Raw genomic sequence first — 25,792 nt, forward strand, 5'->3', positions numbered from 1 at the left:
GAGATCAACCGCTTCATCCGATAGACTTCCGTTTCTATTACTTTCCTTTCCGATATGCAAATATTGTTTTATTACGAAGTTTGCCTTAAGCAAGTAAAATACAAACGGATAAAGGGGTGCTTAAAGTATTGTTCAACCATTGAAACGTGTGATTTGTGATACTTTCGGAGAGACAAAAACCTTGATCCTTTTCCAGGGCGATGTTACTTTAAATTTTCATACTTCAATTTTGCTTTCACGTTTGTAGACGAAAAGGATCTGTAATATTTTAAGAAGACGATTAACGCGAGATTAGATAATAAGAATTATTTCATATTTAAATACGATTGGATAGAAAGTGAATGGAACAACGCAGCAGGGTTAACTTGGAAACGTGTCTTTTCGTTTGTTTCAAAAGTATATGATCATTCTCGTATTCGGGGATAGTAATTCTGCGAAAATTCTAAAGTATTGTAGAAGTTTCTGCAATTAAAGCAACGACGAAAACTTGAACACTTTGCTTTCAAATATCGCATTTTGTGTTATTTATTATCGATTCGAGAAACCTAAGAAATTCTCCTTTCCTTGGTCATTGGTAATTGGTCTACCTAGCTGCATAGTTCAGTTATAAAAACACAGGTAATATAACGTAATATCGTTAATATATTAACAACTACATGTTGATTTTTACTAGTACCACAACACTGTTATTGAGCAAGAAGTGACAGGGACTTAATACCGAGTAGTATTAATAAAGGATTGTACATAATATGGAAATTATCAATGAAATCTTAAAACCTACGTAACATTCACAAGCATTATATGTGTACAACCTCGTGTTATGAAAATATCGCTATATCGTATGTTGATCGTTTACCAAAATATTCGTCTGCCAAATAATATCCATACCTTAAATAAACAAACTTCTTTTTACATCAAAATTTCCTACTTGTAGCTAACCTTCACGAATCTTCCTCGCAAGGTAAATTTTAATCATCGTGCGTATCAGCTAGCGTCATAAATCTCCGTACGTATAAGTCGTCGTACTCGCGCCAGAGATCTCTCGTATCGTAAATTAGAAAAGCGAATACCTCGTAGATCGCTTTCAACCAGATGTTCGTAGCCGGCTTCGTATTCTTTCGTATATATTTCCATGCTCGCGTCGATGAGTTTCTTAGTTACCTTGGAAGGTCGCTCGATGACCTCGGCCTTTGAAGGCTCACCCACAACCGCGATTACGGCGTCTGTTCCACTGGAAACGTCGAAACTCTGTGCCGAGGTGGCGGCGGACGAACCGATGGTATGCCTTTCACCTCGCGTAATTATTCACAGTTCATTATTCAGTGTCAGATTATCATGGCGTGACAAGTGTTGCCGCGGCGCGGCGTTAACGGATGCTGGCCGCGAACCTGCCTGTGAACCCGCCTTAAGCCACCGACCGTATCCGTTCGCAGGAAACGCGCGTGTGAGTGATTAGAGCAGAAGCGCTAATCAGACGATGAAATATTCCACAAAGGATCGAAGCTGGCGTATACCCTCGGTGTACTCGTGTACCACCAATGGACATACTAAAAGTTGAACGAACATAACCTCGACCGGTTTCAGAAAGCATAAACGATCGGCCACTCGTTCGAAACTTGTCCCGCAGATATCTAATATTTATTTCTTTGCGTTCACGAGTGTTAGAACGCTGAATGTTCGTATAGGAAAGAATTACCGGTTTATAGTAGCGTGGAATATTCGCTTCGATTCATAGGAAGGAAGTACAATGTAGGCGAAGCTAGTCGTAAGAAAACGACGACGATAGCTATAACGCGATAAGAAGAAGCTGGAAGATTTAATTAGTCATTAAAGGTGGACTAGGTATCGTTGATCGTTTAGCATCGTTTATGAACGACATTTCAAACGGAACGTTTATCAAGCAAGCCGTGGCGATATTCTTTTTGTCGGTGAACGAGGGAGACGCGGATTGATAGTTAGAGAGACCTGCCGCGTCCGTGGGTGTGATAAATTGCGCTCCACGTGCAGCACGTTCCATTCGCACGTTGTAAAAACGTTTTATCGGTACCTCTGAATTCTACGCTCGATTCTCTCCAAAAAAAAGACGCATCTTGATTCCTGAGAAGTTCGTACTTAGTACGAAGATCACTCGTCTATTTCTGACGAGATTCATCTCAATTGCTAAATTACGAGACAATCGAACTTCAATAATATTATTTCTTTATAATCATAGCTATGTATGATTGATGATACGTAATAATTAAATAATAACAGCTAAATTGATTTTCAAAAATTCGTAAAAAAAAAAAAACAGGTTCGTTACTCGACAAGCTCTTCATCTGCAGGTTCTCTAATTTCTGAATTGCAGATTATTATTACCGGTTGATTAGGAAAATTCTTCCAGACCAGTAGAACATCTTTTCGCGTTAATGTAACCAGCGATGCTTAAATAGCAAATATTTACGCTATCATGTGTCTTTCGATATGTAATTTAATTTTTGTAGTCCCTTTATGGATATGAAAAGCTAGAAACGCTACTTCTAATTCTCGATTCATCGTTAATTCATACATTTTAATCAAGCTTAAATGCCGTCATTGCGAATCGATTATTGGCTAAATCGGTATCGTAAAATTTGAAAAACAACCAAATATTTCCTATACGAAAGTAAGATATTTAAAACGAGAATGGGAACAGAGAGAGTTACATATTTTGGCTGGAAACAGAAATATCGGAGACCACCCTGGACACGCGTCGGTATCAACAGGTGTTGGTTTATGACACCGTAGCGGAAACCGTGGGCATGGACATCGATTCCGATGCAATTTAGATAACCGGAACCGATTCGACAACCCTGAAAACCTGAACGCACCGCGATAAAGGCACGGTGTAAATTCGGCGAATCTCGCGTGCACGCGCGGGTGTGAATCGCGTTACCCGTTCGGCCAAAAGTAAAGCTGACTCATTCGCTGACAAAGAGCCGTAACTTAATTACGTACGCGAGGTGACTTTTTAAGTGGCGGTTTCATACGACGTCGCGCTACCTCGTGTATCTCATTAATGATAATGCGACGACACCATTTCGTTCCACGAATTCAACTTCAAATTTTCTTTCGTGATTCCATTTGCAACAATGTTCATCTTTCAGATTGTTTATCTGAGAATTTATTTAACGGTTTAATACGTGTTCTGCAAAGGTTTCGAACACGTGAGCTTGCGTTATACGTTGCGAAACACAAGAAAATAAGCGTGACAGTGGTAGAGAAACGGTGCGTGAGGTATCGATCGATAGTTTTAATCGAGGGTACGGCCATCGAGGCCTATCTGGCTCGACGCAGTTTATGCGAACAAGAGGATCGCCAACGCAAGACGCATAAAAGAGCACGGGCATTGTCGTTGTTCGAGCAGATATACCCTCCCTATCCTCTTTATTCCGGCGGGCCCATTGTCAGCCGATACGCGTGTACCTCTCCTTCGTTCTTCATCCGAAACTTTTCCATTCTTCTACAATTTTCCATCCTCCTTGTCCGCACCCCTAAGATCAACCAGCCCAGAGATCATTCTCTTTGAATGATCGTCGCACGCTATGTTAGCTCCATAGTTTCCCTATGCCTGTTCTATTTTCTAAACGGCTTTCGTACAGAATTCTTCGTTGCTTCCTTACCGGTATCACACGCCAAGGATCTTTCAACGATTCCTTAATACCGATTATGTGGAATGATTAAATTCAACGTATTAATAAGACATTAGAAAATATGTTGTACGCGTGTTCGTGTGGCTCTTAACGTTTCCCGCTCTTTACGAGACGCACGAACGAGCATAAAATGGACGTGACCGCGGCGCTTGTCCGCCAGTGGACGGCAATTCGAATAAATTATTACCGGTACACGCGCGTCAAACGCGTTATTTACGACACACCGGGTAACCGGGCATGATAACGTCGTCCGGATGAGGCGACAATTAATATTCATCGAACGGACGATGGTCGAGCACGGGTTCGTGAAGACACGACGAGGAACATCGGTCTCCGTGGCTAATTAAGAAGCTTTAATTCTTTTAAAAACCGACGTCCGGCGCGCTTTTAAAGTATCGGTTACACGAAGAAAAGAGAGGTTTCCGTAGGATATTTATCGCGGCGCACGCGTTCACGTGTATCGAAAGACCGAGAGAGGCACGAACGTGACGTGTGGGTGGAACGGAAAGTCACCCACGTGCCCCACCCTCGGCACGCACGTGTAAAGCACGCACGGTTTACACATGTGCTTACCGATGTACCTGCACGCATTCGTCACCGGACCACACGTGTAAGCGCGCCTTTATACGGCCCTCGACGGCCAGCCTATAGGTGCGTGTTGCATATTCATACACGGCCCCGCGGCTCGATGCTCCACTTCGCCATTCGGGAGGTGTAGGAGGACGGGCGTGCATAATTTTTCGAGTGCCTTGAACTCCGCGTTAATCGATTCCGCTTGCCAGCGTTTCGTTGCCAGCCGCTATTGGACCTTGGCGACATTGCTACGAAGAGAACGATAGGTTTGTACATAACGAGTATTTTAAAATAATGGATTCTTCAAGGGTGATTGCTGGAAATTTCAAGGTAAAAGAACAGTGTACAGAAAACGCAAAAAGGAAAGTTATGTGAAATATCTTGTATAGAGTAGTCGTTGTAATAAATAAGACAAATTTTCGTTTAGCTTCCATTTATTTAATGGTGTTCGTAAGGATATTGATTTGCCAGTATCCATTGTCTTCTTATCACGAATGTTAAGAGATGTAACATTGCAGAGGATAAAAATTGCTAGTCTCTTTTAGTTAGAAAGCGACTACTCTTTCACCATTCCCCAAATAATTGGATTCCTCCACAACAAAGAAAAATATGTTGCAACGTATAATTGTTTGTGTATTATTGTTAAATGCAAGTTCATTTCTTGCTACGCACTCGATGCGTCGTCTTTACGGTTCATTTTTAAATTGCAATACTTTTGACGGCCTGAGAAACATTAGATGGCAGGCATTATTATCAAGCTTATTCTTATTAATATTAATTCACCTTTATTAATATAAGTCACAGTATACTATTAAGTATAGTTTAAGGAACTCGTTGTAATAGCAACAATAGGAAGATAATCGTGGTATATCACGATAGAATTTATCGAACTTAATTAACGTACAAACAGTTGTTCGACTTTTACGACTCTTAGCCCTTCCCTTTCTCTTGTTCTTTCCTTCTTATTCTTTTTACTTTCTTGCCGCTCGTTTTTAATCTTGTTGCACGTGAGAGACGGCGCTCGACGCGCGTGGGAGGGTCGTACGAAAGGGATCCAAGTTCCAGAGCCGAATTTTAATAGCCTGCGCGCCTTTGAAAGTCGAGGTCGGTCGCCAGTTTACTTTCGTTCGATTGCCGGACTATTTTTTATCACGTAATATTACTGCTACCTATCTATCGTAAAAGAAACGAAAATTATTACGAAGGCACGCGTTACTTTAGCTGCAATTTGGAGCAAAAGAACTACAACTTTTCTTTGCTCGTAAGAAAACAAGTTATGGTAAATCATCCTCCATACTGAAGGCAAAAACCCGGAGAATTTTTGCGATCACGTCAGAATATTCCTCTCGCGTTATGTTTAAACACTTGCAGCAATTTCTGCAACATTCTTGATCGACAATTTTCAAATATCTTTTCTTATTATTAAATACGTTATAGAATAGGATCTGTTCTTCCTAAATAAGCTGTTTGCCACAGATTGTACCAGACAATAATATTTGACGCGTTTCTCGATAGAGATCTAGTTCGAAGAACATGTGACGCTGTCGTGAAATTCACCCAGGAAAGTGCGAATATAGAATGAACCAGCAAAGGTAGCTTTTCGCTGTCATTGACGTCATTCTTCTTCCACAAACTATTCATATTCGCAATGAATAACGTTGATGAAAACGATCGATTAAAAAGACATTCGTGGCGCAGGAAATGGCGGTGTAATGCATAGGTCACGGATTCCGGAACGATCTGAACAAAGATAATCGCGAATGCCTTAATTACGTCGATATCTTAAATAGAATCGCCGATAAAACGATTCTATATGGAATAAAGAAGAGCAACGTTGGTCAAAGTGATCGGTCGCTCAAGATCCGCCGTTCATTAATTAACCTCTGGAAGCAAAGGTTGCCGAAATGCATTTTTATCGGTGCTTCATCGACCATACAACATCGTTATCCTCGATTTCGCGAACAGCCACGGAAAGGTAACCCGTGAAGGGAATCTGGAAATCTTGCGGCGGACGCGAGTCATCATCGCCACGGTAGTTTCTGTTGCTGGTTCCTGGCGCCCACCAGCGAGGCAGCCTCGTTACAGCCGCTGGATATAAAACTTAATTTCACTTCGCCGAAAAATAAATCCCAGGTGAGAGAGGGCCCCGCGTTGTGAAACGATGTCGAGTCTCGGCGAAGAGGGACGGGTGAGCGCGCACAGGAAGCACGGTTTCTCCGCGAAACGGCGCGAGAGGAAACCAGCTGCGCCTCTTTTTTATCCGCTCGCGCCCGTAACTTTTCTTTGCACGATCGTTTCTCGCGGAACGCAGTTACCGGTAATTTCGCGAGCCGTATCCCCGAAATCTGCTGGACCAGGCCAGGATGCGAATCGAACTGTTTCGCGCCGCCTCTGAGAACCGGGATAACTTTGCTCTCTGCCACTTTTTCTTTGCTCCCATTTTCTTCCGTTTCTTTCCTTCTTCGATCCTCTTCTTCTTCTCTCCTCGTCGTTTCTTTCGTGCGCACCAGGTGGAATCGGTCGGAGAACGGAGTCGGTTCGACCAGTTTTCGAAACCGCGATATAAACATTCGAAACAGTTCACGGGACGAATAAGAGCTGGTACACTTCGTATCCGGCATTGAAATTACCGGAGCGGCGGGTTCGCATCGTCGAAATTACCAAGGTTCCTCGAGTCGATACGCGTCTCGCGTCGCACTCGTGCTCCTTCATCTCGATTCTTGTTATCGTTTAATTATTGGATCCTTTGATTGACGAAGGAATTTAATCGATCCGTATCGCTGGCGAGGAGGCCGGTAGAAGGAGTCACGAATCTGTTTCAGGCTATCGTGATATATTTTCAAATATGATCGATAACGATAATAAACCTCTGAAATCGACGGATACTTTTAACGTATTTGAAAATTTCGCGATATCGACGCAGGTTTATCCGATACCTATAAAATACTGCGAAATATAATTTAAGGCGCGTAAACGAAATAAATCACGTCAGGTGAGATTTAAAATACATGATATATCGCTGAAGTATATCTGTAGTTGAAATAATATTATTATATGCACGTAATTCACTTTATATTTCCTTAATAATTCTTCCAGTTACGATATTCCTAATCCACGAATCAATAATATTTCAGAAAAAGCGTTAGAAAAGATAAGGATGGTTTATAGGATTGGTGCTTTTACGATCGCAGGTAACACGCGTTTGAAATGTAGAACCTGATCGCGGCTACCCTACCAACGAGGCATTTTAGGCGTGCGCCAGAAACAAGAAACTCGTTTGCTACACGTCGCCTATATATTATCACTGTCGCTTTTATCGATTCGTTTCGACGACTTCCAGCGTTTCCATCGAGGGAAATCAAGCTACCATCGCCACCAACGTTTACGACCTATCTCTTCGACCAAGATTTATAAAAACCAATAAAACTCGATTACTCCCATCTTACAAATTCTCTCGCATCCGCGAATGAAACTCCCATTGAATGCCACGGACTGCCATTAAAAGCCTGCGCTACCGTGAAGACGCCGATTCCCTGCGGAGAACTCGGTTCATTGTGCAGAATTCAGTTCAATGTGGAGAGCTCGATTTACCGCCGAGTGTTCAGTTCGGTACAGAGAACTGGCTTTACCGTACAGTACCCGATTCATCGTAGAGAACTCGGTTCACCGTGCAGAACTCGTTCCACCGTAGAGAATTCAGTTCAGCGTCGAGAGGTCGGTTCACTCTGGAAAATTCAGTTCACAGGGGAAAGCCCGGTTCACCGAGGAGAATTCAGTTCAGTGTGAAGAGCCGAGAAACTGGAGAATCGAGACTCTCGATACGTTGCTCACCAGAGATAGATATTTGCGGATGAATCGAGGGAAACGGCGGCAAGATGATCGCGCGCGATCGATACCGCGAGAACGGGCCGATCTTGGAGCCGCCAAGGGAAAATCGATTCTCGTGATCTTCCTATCTAGAATCTGGTATCCCCGTAAGAGTAACGTGCGCTGACTGAGCGTTGCGGCTGCCTTGTTACCGAGCCTCGACCAGCTACTCTCCGTTACTCTGTGCAGCTTCGTCCTTCTTCTGGACCTTCTTCCGAGGTCTCTCAGCTCCGCTCCCCGTGTCCCGTCGTTCCGCGCGCCAATTCATTAAGCTGTAATTGAGTTTTCAGCCCGGCGATACGAAGACCGAGATACATCTATGTAGGATGTAAGAAAGAGGAGAGGGAGAGAAAGGAAGTAAAGGGACGAGAAACGTAAGGATACCGAACGTGTGATAAAGAGACGTGAAGAGAAAAGGGGGGAAAGGGAACGGGCACATCGCGAATTAAGCACGACAACGTGTGACCGATGTCCAGGCCGTGATTAACTAAAGTTTTAACAAGCTCTCTCTAGCCTTCGTTCCCGATGACGACGACCACGGGACCGACCATCGTCGATGCTTACACGCACGCCGTACGGATTAATTCTCCAGCCGAGCCGTAGTTGCGAGAGACTTATTTCTCGATGGTTAATCTACCAGGCAGTTAATGTCACTATACCTGTACTTGGGGAGGAGAGTCATTACGGCGGTCAGGCTTCTTCCTTTTTTCCCCTCTTTTTCCGCTTCTATTTACGCGCTCGTTACCCGCGAATTCGCCAGGCTCCTGCGCACTACTGTGCGCGCTCGATCGGAACGAATACATCAAAATATTAGGAGGGGCAAATACGTATCTGGATGATCCCTACGGTTATCTTGGAAGTTTCGCGTGATTTCAGACCGGCGATGGTTTATGAACCGTGTTCGTAGATTTTTCTGCCTTCGATATTTTTTTCCATTAATAACTCGCATTCCTGGCGTTCCTATCGTATTAAGATTTTCCTGGTTGGTGCAACCGTTCGTTTAACACTACCAAACCCCAACGACTAAGATATAGAAATTCTTTTAACAGAATCAAACCGAAAGAATGCGTTCATACGAAGAAAAATAGAATTCCTGCGAAGAATAACGAGTCGATGTGGATGATCGTGATCCGATCACTCTTGTACTTGGAAAAGTCTTATGAAAAATTGTGAATTCGTTCAATTATATCTATAAGATTCCCGTGAAAAATTTTGAATTATTCGATTCTCTTTACTTACTCGAATAGTTGCAACATTAGCAAAAGGCTCGTGTATGTGCATACTGATTAAAGGCTAATCGAACGAAATTTATGACGTGGAACGTGCATCGTGTCCGCATAATACGGATGCCAGAAAGTGAAACTACTCGACAATGATAGAGGGAGATCACATCTGGTGGAAACTCGTTCCCACGTCGCGACGGCTACGCGTGTCTAGGAAGCGCGTGGGCGCGCGTAACCAAGGGAAGCAAAAGCCGGTCGAACAGTTTTCAGATGAAGCCAGCGCCGTTTGTACTCGGCGTGGGTGGCTTGGAAATGTCCTGCAACGATGGATACCGGCTCTGGACGGGACCGTAATTCGAGCCTCTGTCAGGTGCGCCGGCTCGATTACCTTAATTCTCGAAACTCGTTCTCATCTCGATTTACCGGCCATCCGCGACGCGTTGCCCCGTTCCTTGGAAAGACGACCGGGGTATCCCTTTCTTCTGGTTGCGGTGCCACACCACAGATTTGTCCCTGCGACGCGCCTGCTAAGTTTCCAACGATTCGAGGTCATCGATCTTTGAGTTTTTTGGATCTGTATTTTGATCTCCCAGCGAGATCTTTCTCAGTATTCGGGTTCCTTAAAGCATCCTCGCGTTCTCGTTTATCCTTCACCGGTAATGGATTATTGACCCTTTGGTTTGGCTGAGCGCGATAAAACGTAGAAGAATTTAGAACGAACTATTTAGAACATAATCCTTTTCTGCTTCCTTTATATCAACTATAAGAAAAACATACGTACGAATACACTTTCAAGTCTTTATAGTGAATAAATATTAACAATCAAAGGGATTGTTCCACTTTCCAGTAATGTGCTTAAACCAATAAACATTGACTCGAAATCGATTGAAATCTGATCGTTTTTACAAACGTGCTGGAAATTCGATGTCGTTTAAAAACGACAGCATTTTTATCCAAAATCTTTGCTGCTGCCGTTACATCTTTGGTAAATTAATATTTGTTCAATTGTTATGTTAATCATGATTAAAAATCCATAGTGTTAACTGAGATCGAAAATTTAACGTCGATGTTAATTATGATTCGAAGTCCCTCTGAGTTCAATCTTGGCTCGTATTATCATGAACGTCGCCTCAACTAAATCCAAAAAATTCATACAGCAGACAAAAGTCGTCGAGAGCGAGGATCGAAGTGAATTTTTGCGGAAGCCGCCGACAATGGCGAACGTGGGCCACGAATAATCCCACGTAGGTTTGGAAAAGCTGCTTAGCTCGAATCAAGGCGGCTCCATTGCACCCACTTTGTCCGCTATTGTGCGCTATGAAATAGAGAAGCATCGAGACGGAGGGCTTGATCCTCAGTCGTTATCCTCGATTCCTCGATCGTCGACCGTATTTACAGACAATTCTGTATTTACCAGCTTCTTCTACATCAAGGCGAGACCTGTTGCGTGTTGGCCGAGTTTCATTACCGGGGCCCAAATGAATCCCCGAGACGCGGCACTAATTAATGACGCGGTACGCTTCGTTCTGGCGAACGCGAGGGACCCAACCAAACGAACGATCTCGTTCATGAGTCATCGGGAACGAGATTTACGTTCTTCAACGACGCTAATAGAATTCTCGAAAATTTCTGCCCAGTCATTTCGATTGGTCCATTCTGATGAATTTCGGTTTCGCGTCGTGTGCCTTCTCGTTGACGTGTAAAAATAATGGAAGAGGAAATCGGATCTCATTGGTCGTAGGGAGAACCGAGCGGTCGAATTTTTGACCATTAGCTTTCTTTTCTTTTTTCTTTCGACTTTTCTGTTAGTAATTGCCAGTTGTTCGACAAAATCATCGTCTCAATATGGTCCGCGAAATAATTTTGGGGTTGTTAAATGTTGACTAAGAGGCTTGTATTAGATGTCCGTCCTTGGCATTCGAAGAATCACGATGATTTCAGTCGAAGGACCAAGGCTATCGCGAAAGTGTCGTCCTTCGTTCATCGAAGCTGGTTCCTCCGCTGAAAAGGAACGACCGTCTCACCTTGGACTCGCTTCAGTTTCGAAGTCCAATCGAGGACTCCTAACTGGTAATCATATCGACGCGTGTCAAACATTGAAATTACACAGGCATTTTTGTTTCGTTGAGTCTTATACCAGAAACGCATGGGTAGCATCCTACGACAATTATCTTATCACGAAGAAACTATTAAACGCTGTTATTAACAAAATGGTTAAAGTGAGTAATTCGTGATTTTTTATAAAAATTTTACAGATTCATAACGTGTCGTACATCACATTTTTACGATCTTGAAGGTTTTTTTTTGCAAAACATATAGTTTTCCATTTTGTTTTCTTCGGTATAAGTTTCACTTTAATTGTCTATATTTCTAGCGTCAGTGCATTTAATATTCATGACAGTAAGAAACAAATCTTGCTGAGAGCGATACACGCATAGTTACATATAAAACATCTTTTAATTTAATCAACAAACATCCACGAAGAGTGGCTTGTCTGTCCAAACTTCCAATCTGAATTAACTTTAATTCCAATTTAATTTCATATTGGCGAAAACCTAAACGCATACATTGAACTTTCTCGACAGCGTGAAACGAACGTTCTTGTGGCGGTACGAGCATAGACACGTGAGGATTTGTGCGGTATCCTGCCGAAAAAGTGTGTAACTCGATCCGGCAAAAAGGTAATAACCCGCTCATGAATTTTAATTTAAAATTAAAGCGATACCGCGCGGGGGAGGGACCCGCGATATATAGCTCATCCGAGAGTGGTTTTGCAGGTAGCTGATACACAGACACAGTCCTCCCCTTCCTCATCCCTGTTTCACTTTCGCTCTTCCTCTTCTTCTGCGTCTTCTCCTTCCTCTTTATCGTTATCTTCTTCTTCTGCTGCTGTTGCTTTGCCGAGGCTGATTCTCTCGTTCACACGCCTCTTTCATTTTCGAACACCATACAACGAGGCTGGCATTCTGAGGGAAGCCTCTAGAATGTGTCTTGCGAAACTGTTACCCTTTACCGGATAATAGTAATAAAAAAAAAAAAAAAAAAAAAAGGAGACGTGGAAAAAAGAGAAACCTTTGATACGCGTGGGCGCCATAAATACCGGGGGTGTCTTTAAAATTTTTCTGGGAAGAAGAGATTAAATGAGAAACGAGTCACTTGAGGAATTATCTATCGGTCTGATGTTATCCGAGATTTCTCTTGGATGAGTTATAGTTCAGTAAAAGTATACATTTCACATGTTTATGTTATGTTGTATAAAAACTATCCAAAGTAAAGTAGTCGTTGTGATATTCAGAGGAAAGTATTTATTCAGGTCGTACTTTTTTAATTATTCTCAGGAAGCTATGAATTATATATCACATTAAAATATGGATTAAACAGAATGCAGTTTACATAAATGCGAAAATAAATCGAAAGGTAGATTGTGCGTAGTATCATCTATAAAATTATTAATTACTCTTGTTCACAGAATTACACGAGTAATATGTCAATCTATCCAGCCACAAAGCCTACGAAAATTCTATTCAACAAAAGTTGTTAGTTATACAATATATATGTTAGTTGATGCAATAAACTTTTCAACTTTGCAATAGTAGGGATTCCCTAATCATTTTAAACAGTCTATCAAAATTATTGAAACTATTATTTATGATATAATCCGTTCCTTCGACAAAGTACACAGTACATTGCTTCATTTCTCAAATTTATTTTCAAATTAATTGTTCTGGTTACCAGAAATGGAAGAATTATCCTGTATCAAACTCGATTAGATTAATTATCGTCTTAAGTAAGAGCGAAGGCTCTTACAAATTAAATTCTGTTTTATTCCGTTTTATCGAAGAGCTGTCGTCAACTATCTATTGCCTCATAAACCCAGACCAAATGATATCTGGCGATTGATCGCGACGTCTTCGGTATCCAAACGATGAGCATCCTGTAATATTGTCCGAAAGAAAGATACAACAAGGACCACAGGCATGGAGAAGCGGTACGACGGTTTAAGGTGTACGAAAGCAAGATGAAAATCACGAGAGGCCCGTACAAATGTGTGCACGTATATATGAATACGTGAAATGCACGTTCGTAAAGCACAGTGGTTTATGAATACACGAATTTACTGCTTAATCAACCGAGGCGCTGAGGCAGCGCAATTAAAACGCCATTAAGCGGCCACATAAAAATTCTCGGTAAAATTCGGTGATATCGGGTTACCGAATTTCTCCTTCCAGGCTTCGGGGTTACGATCTATAGGATGCACGGGTTTATAGTCACCTGGATCGTGTTATAGTCAGCCGAGGATTCTCGAAATTGTATATGGGACACTTTCAGGTCCTCTCGTTTGGTTTCCTTGTTTGAAAATTTCCTTGATACATGCGACAGAAATTTGTTATTCTGTTATTTGGTTACATCGATTAAATCGGTTAATTAATTGTACTATACGTATGCATAATTTCTTAAAACTGTACATTTAGATTAACGTAAGTAACTTTCTTACTTCTAGGACAAGCTGTCCCTAAACGTGTAGATTGCAGTCTCGCAGGAAAAAAGAAAACGCGTATAAGAACTGGTCGTAATGTTTGATTTTGCGATTACGTATTCTACATATATTAAAGAATAATTGGAATTTTATTTTTTGCAGATTGTCACTTAATTTCCTCGAAATTTCCTATATTTAATAATACGATTATAAATTCGTCAAGGATACTTTATTATTGAAAGTAGGAGCACGATTCATAGCAATTACAGTGCCTCGTTGTTTCTTTGGTCTCTTTGATGTTGCGCGGCCATTATGTTCCCAAAATTGTTTTCCACCCGTTAGAAGATCAACGTAGCCCGAGGGCAGGCTTCTCTAACGGTACGTCAGTTCATCGGGAACAGGTGATTAATTATTCGGACGGGTAGGCGTGGGACGTTATCGACAAATTCACCTTGAAGAGTAAAGGTACTGCCAGGGGAACGAACTGCCTTCTCGAGGCTCCGTCGAACGCGCGTATCTAAACTCACCGGCTCTTCTCATCGTTTGATCCAATCTGCTGCTGTTTCTCCACCTTCGTACTTACGTCTAGCACTTCTGTTTTCTCTTAAATAAATAAACACCTCAGATAGAAACATTCGCCTTTTATCATCTTTGTATACTTTTTCTAATTTTTATCTCGCTCTAATTTTTAAACATTTACTAGCCGTATCGCTATTTAGACAATAGGGTACGGGAAGAAGTTGGTCTGAAAAGTCGGCAAGATATGCTTCATCATTCGCGCCATAGACACTGAAGGTTTCTCGTAAATAAATAAACACACGAGATTGATTTATCTACCTTTTGTCTCTTAATTTTTATTTTATTTGAGTCTTTCAATATTCTACAGTTCCATCGCCATTTAGGCAATAGTTTATGCAAGGAACAATTAAGCAACTTTATCAATTTGAAAAATTAGGAAGATCTGCTTTATGCTATCGTTTATCACAAACCAATCAAACTTGTAAATAAATAGACGAAATTTATCCGCCCACTTTTCATCCTTTTCTCCAATTTCTATTTGATTGTAACTTTGAAGCATTTGATAATTGCAATGTCACTTAGGCAATAAATTAGGGTATGTGACCGGCTTAAGAAATGAAGAAAATTTGATTTGTTCTATCAACTATGTTATAAACGTAGACCAAAGAAAAAAATTCTATTCTTTCAAGAAACTCGAAAGAATTGCTAGTTTAAGAACGATCATGGCGACGTTTGTTCCGAATTCCTTAATCTCGGTGGGCCAAAGGGTTCTGCCAAAAATTGATTCAAGTGCTAAACCGTACACGAAAATGGAAATTACCGCAGTTTCACGACTTTAAAATTTCGTCCGCCATAATAGGACTTGACAGGATAATCCTGAATTCTCGCAAAGTTACACGCTGGCCGTCGATGTTAAGAAAGATCGGCAAAAATTTATGTCGAGTTTCGTTTAATCGAATCGTTAAATGGTTATTTTCAGACAGGATTAACTCGAAAGGATTTTATCGGTGCTGCCGCGATGTGGATTGGACATCGGATAGATTCGGCGTTCACAGGTCGGCCGAGCAGAAGTTTCGGGGATAATTGAAGAGCAATTAAAATTCCTGTAGCTCGTAGTCACGGCGATAAACGAAATTTCGCTTCGTGCCGGCCACCGTGATTTACGCCTGCGTTAATAGTGGCTTAATTATGCTTTTTATAGTTCAACGAACCGTGACGGACAGGTTTCATCACCTTCGCTCATTTTCTTCCCCCTCTGGTCCATGAAAAATCCATGAAACTAATAATTATTATTAAAGATGTCTGAATTTTGCACTTTCCTTTTACCTGGAACAAATTTGTATTATTTGGATCGATTAAGCTTAAAGTTTAATTTTAAATATTGCATACAATAATTATACTTGTATATTATGAAACATTATTAGCTTCGAATTCGTAATTGAATAACGAGAAAATATTGCGTACTTCAGGTTCATCAAGCAAAAATATTAAAGATGAGAAAATGTTTCATATAATTCTACCGTGGAAGATTATTTGGAACAAGCAAAAGCGTCAAGGTTCGACTAAAAAGAAGAATAATGTAAAATTACCGGGTTACATGCAGATTATGCGTATCGTGGGCCGCTGCATCTTCATACGGTGTTTTCACTTTTTCTCTTCCGGTTTGCTACGATTTTTCTTTGCTCTTATTTCTTGTTAATCATTACATATACAACAAACATAAACCTATCAATTACTTGCAATAACGACTAACGTTTATTTTCTCCTCTCTTCCAATATTTCCTCAGCTTTCATTCAATTTCACGATCTTCGAGATAATGTAAGCAAATTACGAAGAAACACGTGCCGTGATCAGCGGCGCGAACGATCGACGTTCGATGGAAATCCACTTTTCCCCGATAGTGATTCTCCCCTCTTCTGGCCTCTTCGTCCTTTTTCCCTTCCACCGCTCGTCCTGTGGTGGATCGAGCACCCTCGAGGTCATCGACTCGCGCGGTTCATCCCGAGGTCCTTCACGACGAGCAATCAACGTCATATCTTTCAACGGCTACGAGCCAACGAGAAAGGCAAGAAATTTCTACGACTGCGAACAACCAACGGTCCGGAAGCTTTCCTGATCGATTCTCGATAACCAATCGAGCCGAACGGTAGTCGCTAACGAAATAGATACCCCGTCGATCAATTACGATAGAATCTCTTCATGGTTTTTTGTCGACGCCAGCGATGACGTCCGGTTCCTTTGACTCGGTGCCATGATGTCACGATCTTGATTCGACATATTTCTAATATCGATCCGCTATTGGTTATGACAATTAATTATCGAGTGTCTGGTGTAATGAAAAATCATATTAAGCCATAGAATCAATCAAGATTTATATCGCCATATGTCTGATCCGATCCGATCGTTCGCCATATGCGAATCTTTTCATTCGAAGCTAATATTCACGATAATTATGGAAGGTACGTTTTATAGACAATTTGGCGAACTTTAACGTATCCTAAACCTTCTGTGAATCAGACGGTCTAATCGTTTGCTATATGGCAATCATTTTTATTAGAAGCTAATCATCGTTGTAACTTTGCGAGGTGAAAATCACAGTTGTGTAAGATTTAATTAAGTAGATAATTTCTGTTTTTAAAATATCGTCGTTCTATCCTTATCGTGACAATTCCATAATGAAAAAATATAGTAATAAACGCGAGACGCTTATCTTATAAAAATAACAGTGGATCGGCTTACTCCATTGTGGTTCTCAATTCTCGAATTATCACCTTCTGAAGGTAATTTTGAAAAATATCTTCCGACAAACGTTAGTATATCCCATTTCTTATGTGAATTGACCATTGTTAATACGAGAATAATCTAACCCTTGGATTATAAAAATTCGAGCCCCAAAGGGTTAGTGTCTAATTAACAACGGATCGTCGAAACCTTCCGTACTTTGCGAAGAACAAAAAAGAGAAAGGAGAAAAGAATCAACTTTTTCCTGTTGGTGGTTAATCGAACGTCGCGTCGCGGGCATATAAATCATCCGGAGTTGGTATTTTTCCAACGAAACAGGCCTGGCTTCGATTCAATCCTAATCTCTGTGCCCCTTCTCCTTCGTTGCTGGTCCGTTGATGAGCTTTTCCGCCTGTCTTGATTGTTCCTCCGTCTCTTTCGTGCAGGCGGCGCGTATAACAAGACTCACGTAGTAACGCGGTTCATCAGGGCCAGAAAGTAAAGTGGACGATACCGCAGAGAAAGGAGAGAGGAGCTGCTGATGGCCAGGCTCTGGCTACGTCGACGCCGTGACTTTTGCCTCGCGTCCCCTCGAATCGTTACCACGTCCCAACAAAAAGCCCCGCTATTCGTTAGGCCGCGTTTACACGGATGCAGCCGTTTCGTTGGTGAATGCGCCTTTCACAAACGCAATTTTAATGCGACTACATAAGATGAAATAAGATACGAGCCGCTCTGACCAAACCGATCAATTTCACTTTTTATTAATTCCTTCGTTTCGTTACACAAGCGTATAATTAATATCCGATTCTTAAAAAACAAATTACTTGTTTTCACGAGGTTATTCGTCGCAAGAAGACGACACAAATAACGTTTAAACTCTAAAGTGAGTTTGAAGAACAGCGTTCGTAATGTCATCACTTTTCCACTTTTAGGTAATTTTTAATTTACGGGATTGACCAGTATGGTCTTTGAACGGTTTCTTTAGGAGAGAAATCATCATACGCGATAAATCTGAAGTAGAATTCCATCAAATTATTACACGCGGTTGCGATAGCATACGGAACATACCGATAATTTTTCTCGCATACGATATCCATTAAATCTTCGATTTAGAAAAGACTCGAATCGACCGAGAAGGATCTAACCGCGATGTAGCAAACGCTCGCGAATCACCAGCATGTTATTATGTGGAAAGTTTTTGCTCGCCAGGAGTTGAAAGTTCTGGAAATGATTGAAATAAAACGTTTTACGCGACCATCCGTCGATTTCGTGGCGCGATCCTCTCTTGCGCGTTGCAATTGTCGATAGGAAGCACTTAAAGACTCGGAGGAATACAAACTGATTAAAAACGGCAGTAAAACCGATCGTTTCTCCCAGCAATATGTAGAAAAATTCTTTATTGATGGACAAACGAGCTCTAATGAGCTGGATGAAAAGGGCTTTGGTGAAAAAAAGAAACTTCGCTTCGCAGAGATTAACCATAACTGGAACGTTACGGTCCGATCGAACGATCATCGGCAAAAACTACAATTATCGAAAGCTGTAATTAAACGCGCTCAGAAACGATTGCTTCGATCCACGGGAGAGGCCATACGTGTGGTCTAGGCCCTAGGTGATCGCGAGAGGAGGAGCTATCGATCCTTTCCAACGTATCAAAGATATGGTTTGTTATGTCTCTTGATACGTTTCTTGTATTCTATGTGCAATTGTTCGGCAATTAACCTTATTTGTAGCAGGAAATTTGCATTAAATTGCTTCTCGTGTCGGTTAGTTTACGTCTGTTTTTCTACTTCTTTATGAACTTTGCATGCGAATAAATTTATTTGTTCCGTCTAATGCATTCGATACGCTCGGTTCGTTTGAAAAAGGTTTGATTAAATTGGGTAAAAACTAAAGCTGCATCATCCCTATCGGTGATCCCATCGGTGATCCACATTACCGAATTTGTTAGAACGATCAAAGCAAGATAAATTTCATGGACCAAGAAATTTTCAACGATGCAAATGATTAAGATACTCATCGCTAGAGAAAAGGCGTGTGAATTTAATGGAATATTTCGAAAAAATTCAACGTTACAGCGTAGTAAATTTCAACTTATCGCAATTCCCAGGGAAACATATGCAAAAAATTCGCGCGTCGATCAACGTGTTAATAAACGATTCTTCCTCGTTAACTGAACTTAACCTACTCATTGAGAAAATTACGTAAAACCATATATTTTTATATCATCTAGCAATTTTCACACGATGCACGATCGACAAATCGCGATTCTAATCAGCGAGAATGGTTTTTGTTCCGGTGCAAGTGTTCCAGCGTCCCGACCTCCTGTTTTCAGAATCCACCATGCTGAACTTTCCTTTGAAGGTCATGCGCGCTGTTTCGAGAAATAAAATCGCCTATCCTCGTGTGGATCGAGATGCTAAAGGAATCAAATCGCATTCCCCGCGTCGTCCCGGTTTCCCTAGGGAGAGTCCTCCGCCTGGTTCTTCGGCTTGGCGAGGCACGATACGCCACACTGAATCGGGTACTGATCGTGCAACCAGGAGACGTCGATTCCTGGTACAATGGATTCCAAGCTTCCTACACGTCGCTTTCGACCGGTCGCATGGCATCGCTAATTGATGAAGATGTAGTACGCGGTTTTTTTCATAATTTTACCACGATCTAGCCGCGGCGTACGTTCCTGGAATAGACGAACCACGTTTTCCTTTACGTCTTTGCGTAGGCTTGGTACGGGCGAGGGTTGTAACGAATAGTATTTTTAAATGGTTGTCAAATCCAGAGAAGATTAGGTTGAAAATTGATCCGATTATTATTTACTAAAGTAGTAGCTCATTTATACGAAAGAAATTTGAGCTGAAATATTAGTACCAAATATTAGAACTACTATATTTTGCATGTAACGTGCATTCCTTACGTTCTTCTAGTTTTCTCAATGAATAAAAATCCCTTCTGAATTGCGAATCTTCTCGTGTAATGGAAAAAGTATAAAGAAAGGAATAGATATGTTGGAATACAACGATGTTACAAGCATAGGCACAATACTCTTACACAGACACCCACACGGAAATTTGAACAGGACACTTACACAGATCATACTCATTACTGTATAGAGAGTAGGGTTCAAAATATTTAAGGGGTCATGGGTCACTACCTACGTCTAGTCTGAGAGTAACTGGTCACCTGTCAACAATCTCCATACGTTGTTAATTATATCACTCACTTATATACATTTGGTTCTGTAGTTCTGTTTAATAAATATTACTGAATATTATTTTAACATAAACATCGTGTCTTCCACAGATTATTAATCTTAACTTTAAGATTAAATTCTAACAAAAAATAACGAAGATCATCGTAATATGAAAGTAATCGCTATGTTCGTTACGTAAGACCAGTCTCTTCTCCTAATACTATTAAATACTATTAAATCCAAATTTTACAGCTAGGAAATCCTTAAAACCACCTCGTTCTCAACGAATAACGCACAAATAACAATGTCACGAGTAAAATTCGCTAGTACGAACCATTGGACTATGGAACCATTGTGCGTCATTTACTCGTTTGCATCAGTTCTTACTCCTCGCTTCCGCGATCGAACGTCACGTATGACAAGGATCGAGGATCGAATATCGTTCCTGGTAAGTCATTAGCTTGCTTAGACGGCGGAAGCTGTAATTACGCGGCGTTCGTGCGATGATGACGGTGTATGTACATACATATGTGAAGGCGTAGGATCGTGGCGGGATGAATCGACGGAAATCGGCGAAAAGCCGCTCCAACGGCTTGTACGCCTTCAGCGACCGGTCGACGCCGCGGATCGCCTCTACGAGAGACTTGGTTATGCTATGTATTAATCGTCGGCTACTGGAAAACGCGTACAATTAGTCGATGATTTGTAAACGCTGTGTAGAAGAGGGCTGCGAGATACGCGAGGGTTAAGTGCTTCTTTAATGGAGAGGTTTATTTGTCGAACGCGTGGTGTGTTAAACGAAGCTGGGTTGTCTGAGAGAATTTATAGGTTGTTCGAGGTGTAAGCTTTTCTCGAAGTCAAGTTTGAGGCGGTTTGTGCTATCCGACGAGTTCCGTGTTACGCATACATATAGGTACATATTATGCGCTATTGGTACGAGAACATAGGGAAATATAATCGGACGAGGTGAGAATTTAAATAAGATGAAAAATGTAAACGGGTAGAGTGAAAATGTAAAGGATAAATAAATCAAGAATGTAGTTGAAGCAAGCTAGTATATGGATGAATAAATTCAAAATGTAAATAAACATAAATATAAACTTAAGATTTGCAGGGGCAAACCCAGGATGTAAATAATCGAACAACACATAGCATATAATATAAGCATACATAGTAAACGGATAACGTGGAATATTAACAAACAAGGATAGAATATAAAGGAATAGGGACAAGATATAAGCAGACGAATCGAGCACGAGAAAAATCAGACAGGAAACGTAAATAAGTAAAGAATAATTCTGCGTGAAAGATAGGACTATGCGTTGCTGGAAAGACGACTAGCGAGACGGCACAGGAGCAAGGGAGGTACTGCTGTATCGTTCATCGTCACGCGTTGCTGTACCATTTTATTTGCATATGTGAGACTTTCGGTCAATACGCGTATCAATCTTTACGATTGTGTTGAGTTTATACGATACAACTAATCAGACGATCTTCTTTCCAACAATGCTCTATACACATAGTGCAAGTGGTGCACAAAAATTCGTGTACTTTTATCTACTTATAGAATTTTTACGTAACTACGAACGATTGATCTAATTAACAATTTTTTGAAATTTCAGATTTTCTTCTACCACGTTGATACACTGCTGCGAAGCGTAGCGTCGCAAACCCATGGAACATCCCTCTGTTTCTCTTCGTGGTTGATCGCGTAAGTCCAGTGAATAGCTGCTACCCCGTAACCATGGTTATCGCGTAAAATTTAACCCATTAGTTTGCTCGAAGGTCTTCTTCCTTCTTACGTCCCTGCCGCGTCTTTATATTCCGTTTAACGAAGGAAAGTATGAAGTCTACGATTACTTTCTCAACCTTTGCAACTTCGTCGGAAAAATCACGCTTCCTTATCATGCAAACATTTCACGTTTATTATATTTCAAATGACATTTACGTGTTATTATTCTATCGAAGGATAGTAGATTTCATTATAAAAATCATTCCTCCGCTCTATTCTTGTGAAATAAAATATTCGATGCTCGCGATAACGATAATCCAGTCTCTGTTAGACTTTTCATATTCGAGAATCGGACGTTAAGTTGTGGAAACGCAACTTTATCGATTAGAATTACGCTCTATCGATCTTTATACAAATTAGAATTCATATATCAATCTAATCCGTTCATATGAATTCTAATCCCTATAGCTCACAGTAACGTAGAATCGTAAATATCAAACTCATCAGCACGCATTATGCATCCCTTTCACCACGCGTCCATTCAACGTAGTCCAACTCATCATCAGCCACCGTTCACCGCTCGTACTCTCATTCTTATTCAAACTTGCTCGAAGGATCGTTTCTAACTCATCACGTTCAACGAACGAACGTTTCAAGAATCGACTCGCTCTTCCCACAATTTCAAACGACACGAGCGATCTAATCTTACTGATACATCCTATTTAGGATCCCTTGACAGGTCCCATTTCGCCAACTTGATCTACATAAACCGCAAAGGTCGGTAAAAACCTGAAGGTGGATCTCCCATAAAGGTCAGGCGCACTTGTACGTACTTTTATACGGAATACAGATGCAATGGAGAGAGACAAGATATAAGCAGACACATTTCTGTTGTTTTCTAAGCGATTTTCAAACGTTAATTGATTATTGTAGCTTCTTTTCCTTTTTTTTTTTTTTTTTTCGTTCTCATTAATATCGTATTACTTCAATTTTTGAGTTCATCGACGAAATAATGTGCATAACGCTCGTTGAAATTTTCTTTTTACGTTTCGTTTCTCATCCAACGACGCAATATTAAATAAAGTGTGTCATAACACAGGAGGTTGTAGGGATAAATGTGGATTTATCAAACTAAAAGAAAAATACTATAATATGTTCATATAAGAACGACGCAATATTAAATAATGTGTGTCATAACACAGGAGGTTCTAGGGATAAATGTAGATTTATCAAACTAAAAGAAAAATACTATAATATGTTTATATAAGAACGACATTTTCGATTGTACCAATTGACGCGTTTAATGCGATATTCTTACAAAATTAGAACATTAGAAAATTGTAATTTTTTAGATAGCTCATTGTTGCGGTAAACGAGTGATGAATCTAGAAGCTCGCGTCTGACGCACATAGCAGATCCCACCTTAAAGAGGTACAAGTTGAGCGAAACAGCAGGGACGCGCAACGAACTCGTAAGACGGCTACCGAGTTACCGGGGCCGCTGTTCCAGGAATAATAACACAACGTCAGAATATAGGGGTATCAACGAGTTTCTCGTCGGAACTTGGACGTAGCAGTCGGCCTCCCTCTATTCGTAGGGGCTTACGTTTTCATCGGACGCTTGATAAACGGCGACATAAATCCAGCGAGCAACGTTCGTTAGAATGGATCTCCCCGAGCGCAGCTTGCTCTTCATCATCGTTCCTCTGCTTACAGACAAGAAGGTCGAACGAAAGAGAGTAAGAAGAAGAAGAGGAGGAGAGAATAGAGGATAAGGTGTTCGTGTATGAGCCGCGTGTAGAAGTGCGGATACCAGAGCGATCGCGTGGGCGTTACACGTTCTCTCGTTATGGGGACCATCGTATTCTCATGTAGATCGAGTCCTGTCCACACCTCGGTCTCCCGGCATAAGGTCTCTCCTATAGGAACGTCGATATCGTCCAGAGAGTTCGCAAGGGCCGATACTCGGATAGTCTGTCTGGCTCCTACATGCCCACCTACGGAACTCTTTGCTTGGTGGAAACTCGCAGCAAAATCGTGCAAACTCGTGGAATGTGAAAATACACAGTCCACGCTAACCCAACGATTATACCACTCCAGAGCCGTGGTCGTTGGTGGTTAAGCGTGTGTATCACCGCGAGTCTACGTGATCGTCGTTTGAACGCTGTGTTTCTGGAACGTGGTGAAGAAGCTGTGGCTTTTTCGAGTCAGGGCCATGAGAGAGTCTCACGGGTACGCGAAGGGAAATGCGTGACTCTGGCTGATGCTGGGTCTTGTTGTTCTACGTTGGTTGTTCCTTTGATCGGTGTGTTTCGTGGTTCCCTTGGCGAACGAGCAGTTTAGTGGAATTCTTTGAGGTTTTTTAGGCCATGAGTCTTTGCGGAGAAACTATTGTTAGGATTGGATTGTATGGATTCTTTCGTTATGGTGAGTTTGGCTGTTAGCAAGCCCCACCATTGTACGAGATTTTGCATCACGAGTATACTTTAACTTCTTTTGAAATACCAACTGAGGATCGTAACAGGGATCAATGGGTTGTACGAGCGATCATTTAATTTTATCCATTAAGCGATTCGTTTTAATATTCGTACAAAATATCAATCCCAGATCACCGTCGATGACTACGTATAAAGTGAAACGAAGGAATTAAAAAACTAATCGATCTTGTAAGCGATACCTGAACATTTTGTGACAGTATGAAAGTAATAAACAACAACAACAACGATTCAATGATATTATTTTTTGTCGTTTGACAAACACTAGCTATAGTCGTGGTTAAGTAAAGATTGGCCGATTAAATTTTCCGTTTTCTTTCTCTAAAGCTAAGCACAGATGGCCCGAAAAAAAGATTCCTACGAGCACGTGCGATTTATTTTTTCGAGGACGGAACCGCAGGTGTTTCCTCGTGGACGTGATCGATCGACACCGCGAAGATGCGACAACGGACGCGTCAGCATGCGATGGGACGATCGCAGGATTTAAGTTGGTCGGTGTCCAAGCTGGACGACGAAAATTAAAAGGCTCGGAACGCCGGCGCCGTTTGTCGTCCTATCGTGTCTCGGTCGAACGAACGGACCAGCTTGTCTCTATTTATTTCCTCGTTATATGCTTCTTCCACGCGTCGATCAACGCCGTGTGCTCGCTCGAACGAATTAATATCGCGGTGACTCGTTGCCCGCATTCTTTCCACCGTTTAAGTTGGCCGCAGGAACAACTTTGTAGTATTTACTCGTTCGTTGACATCTAACTGGCAACCGGTATATCGTGAAAGCTACACAGGTTGCTACTTTGTTCGGATAAGCTTAATAAGTACATCGAAAGTACAACTATTTACATGAATTACATTTTAAACTAATTACCAAACTGCTCGTGTTTATGCAAATTTATTATAATAAATTTTGTGCAATTAGACGAAGCTTCTATTTAAGCGTGCGAAGAAGAAACATATTTTATTTTTCGCTTCCCTATCTAATAAAGAAATTATTCTGTGTAAGATAGTAGCAATTCTAATATCATCGAATTAACATTTCTTGTTAACTTCCTCGAGTAACGGGTTGATAAGCTAATATAATTTCATTAAAGCATTTCTAGATACATAAAATTACTTTACCTGAATGCTGATAAAAAAAAAAAAAAAAAAAAAAAATGGAATAATTTCAAATAATTAGCATTTCTGAAACATATTTTGTTGGTTGAAAAAGTTTGATATAATCTTCATTTTTTAAACACACTTTCCTAATACAATATATTTTTTATCAGCAATTTTCTAAATTGAACACGGTCCACAAATTGAATCTCCAAATACTCTTCAGT

At 41.1% G+C, this 25,792-nt stretch overlaps 1 protein-coding gene and 1 long non-coding RNA gene across 2 annotated transcripts in view; one reads left to right on the forward strand and one right to left on the reverse strand.

The window, feature by feature from the left end:
• The window catches only part of LOC139997837 (coiled-coil domain-containing protein 102A), a 331,009-nt gene that overhangs the window by 103,913 nt on the left and 201,304 nt on the right, over positions 1 to 25,792 (reverse strand). The window lies entirely within an intron of this gene.
• On the forward strand, positions 11,783 to 13,963 carry LOC139994561 (uncharacterized). Its single transcript, XR_011801672.1, has 2 exons — positions 11,783 to 12,015; positions 13,176 to 13,963. It is a non-coding gene; the product is annotated as an uncharacterized lncRNA (long non-coding RNA).

Source organism: Bombus fervidus, chromosome 2 (genome assembly GCF_041682495.2).
Source record: "Bombus fervidus isolate BK054 chromosome 2, iyBomFerv1, whole genome shotgun sequence".
Classification (NCBI taxonomy): domain Eukaryota; kingdom Metazoa; phylum Arthropoda; class Insecta; order Hymenoptera; family Apidae; genus Bombus; species Bombus fervidus.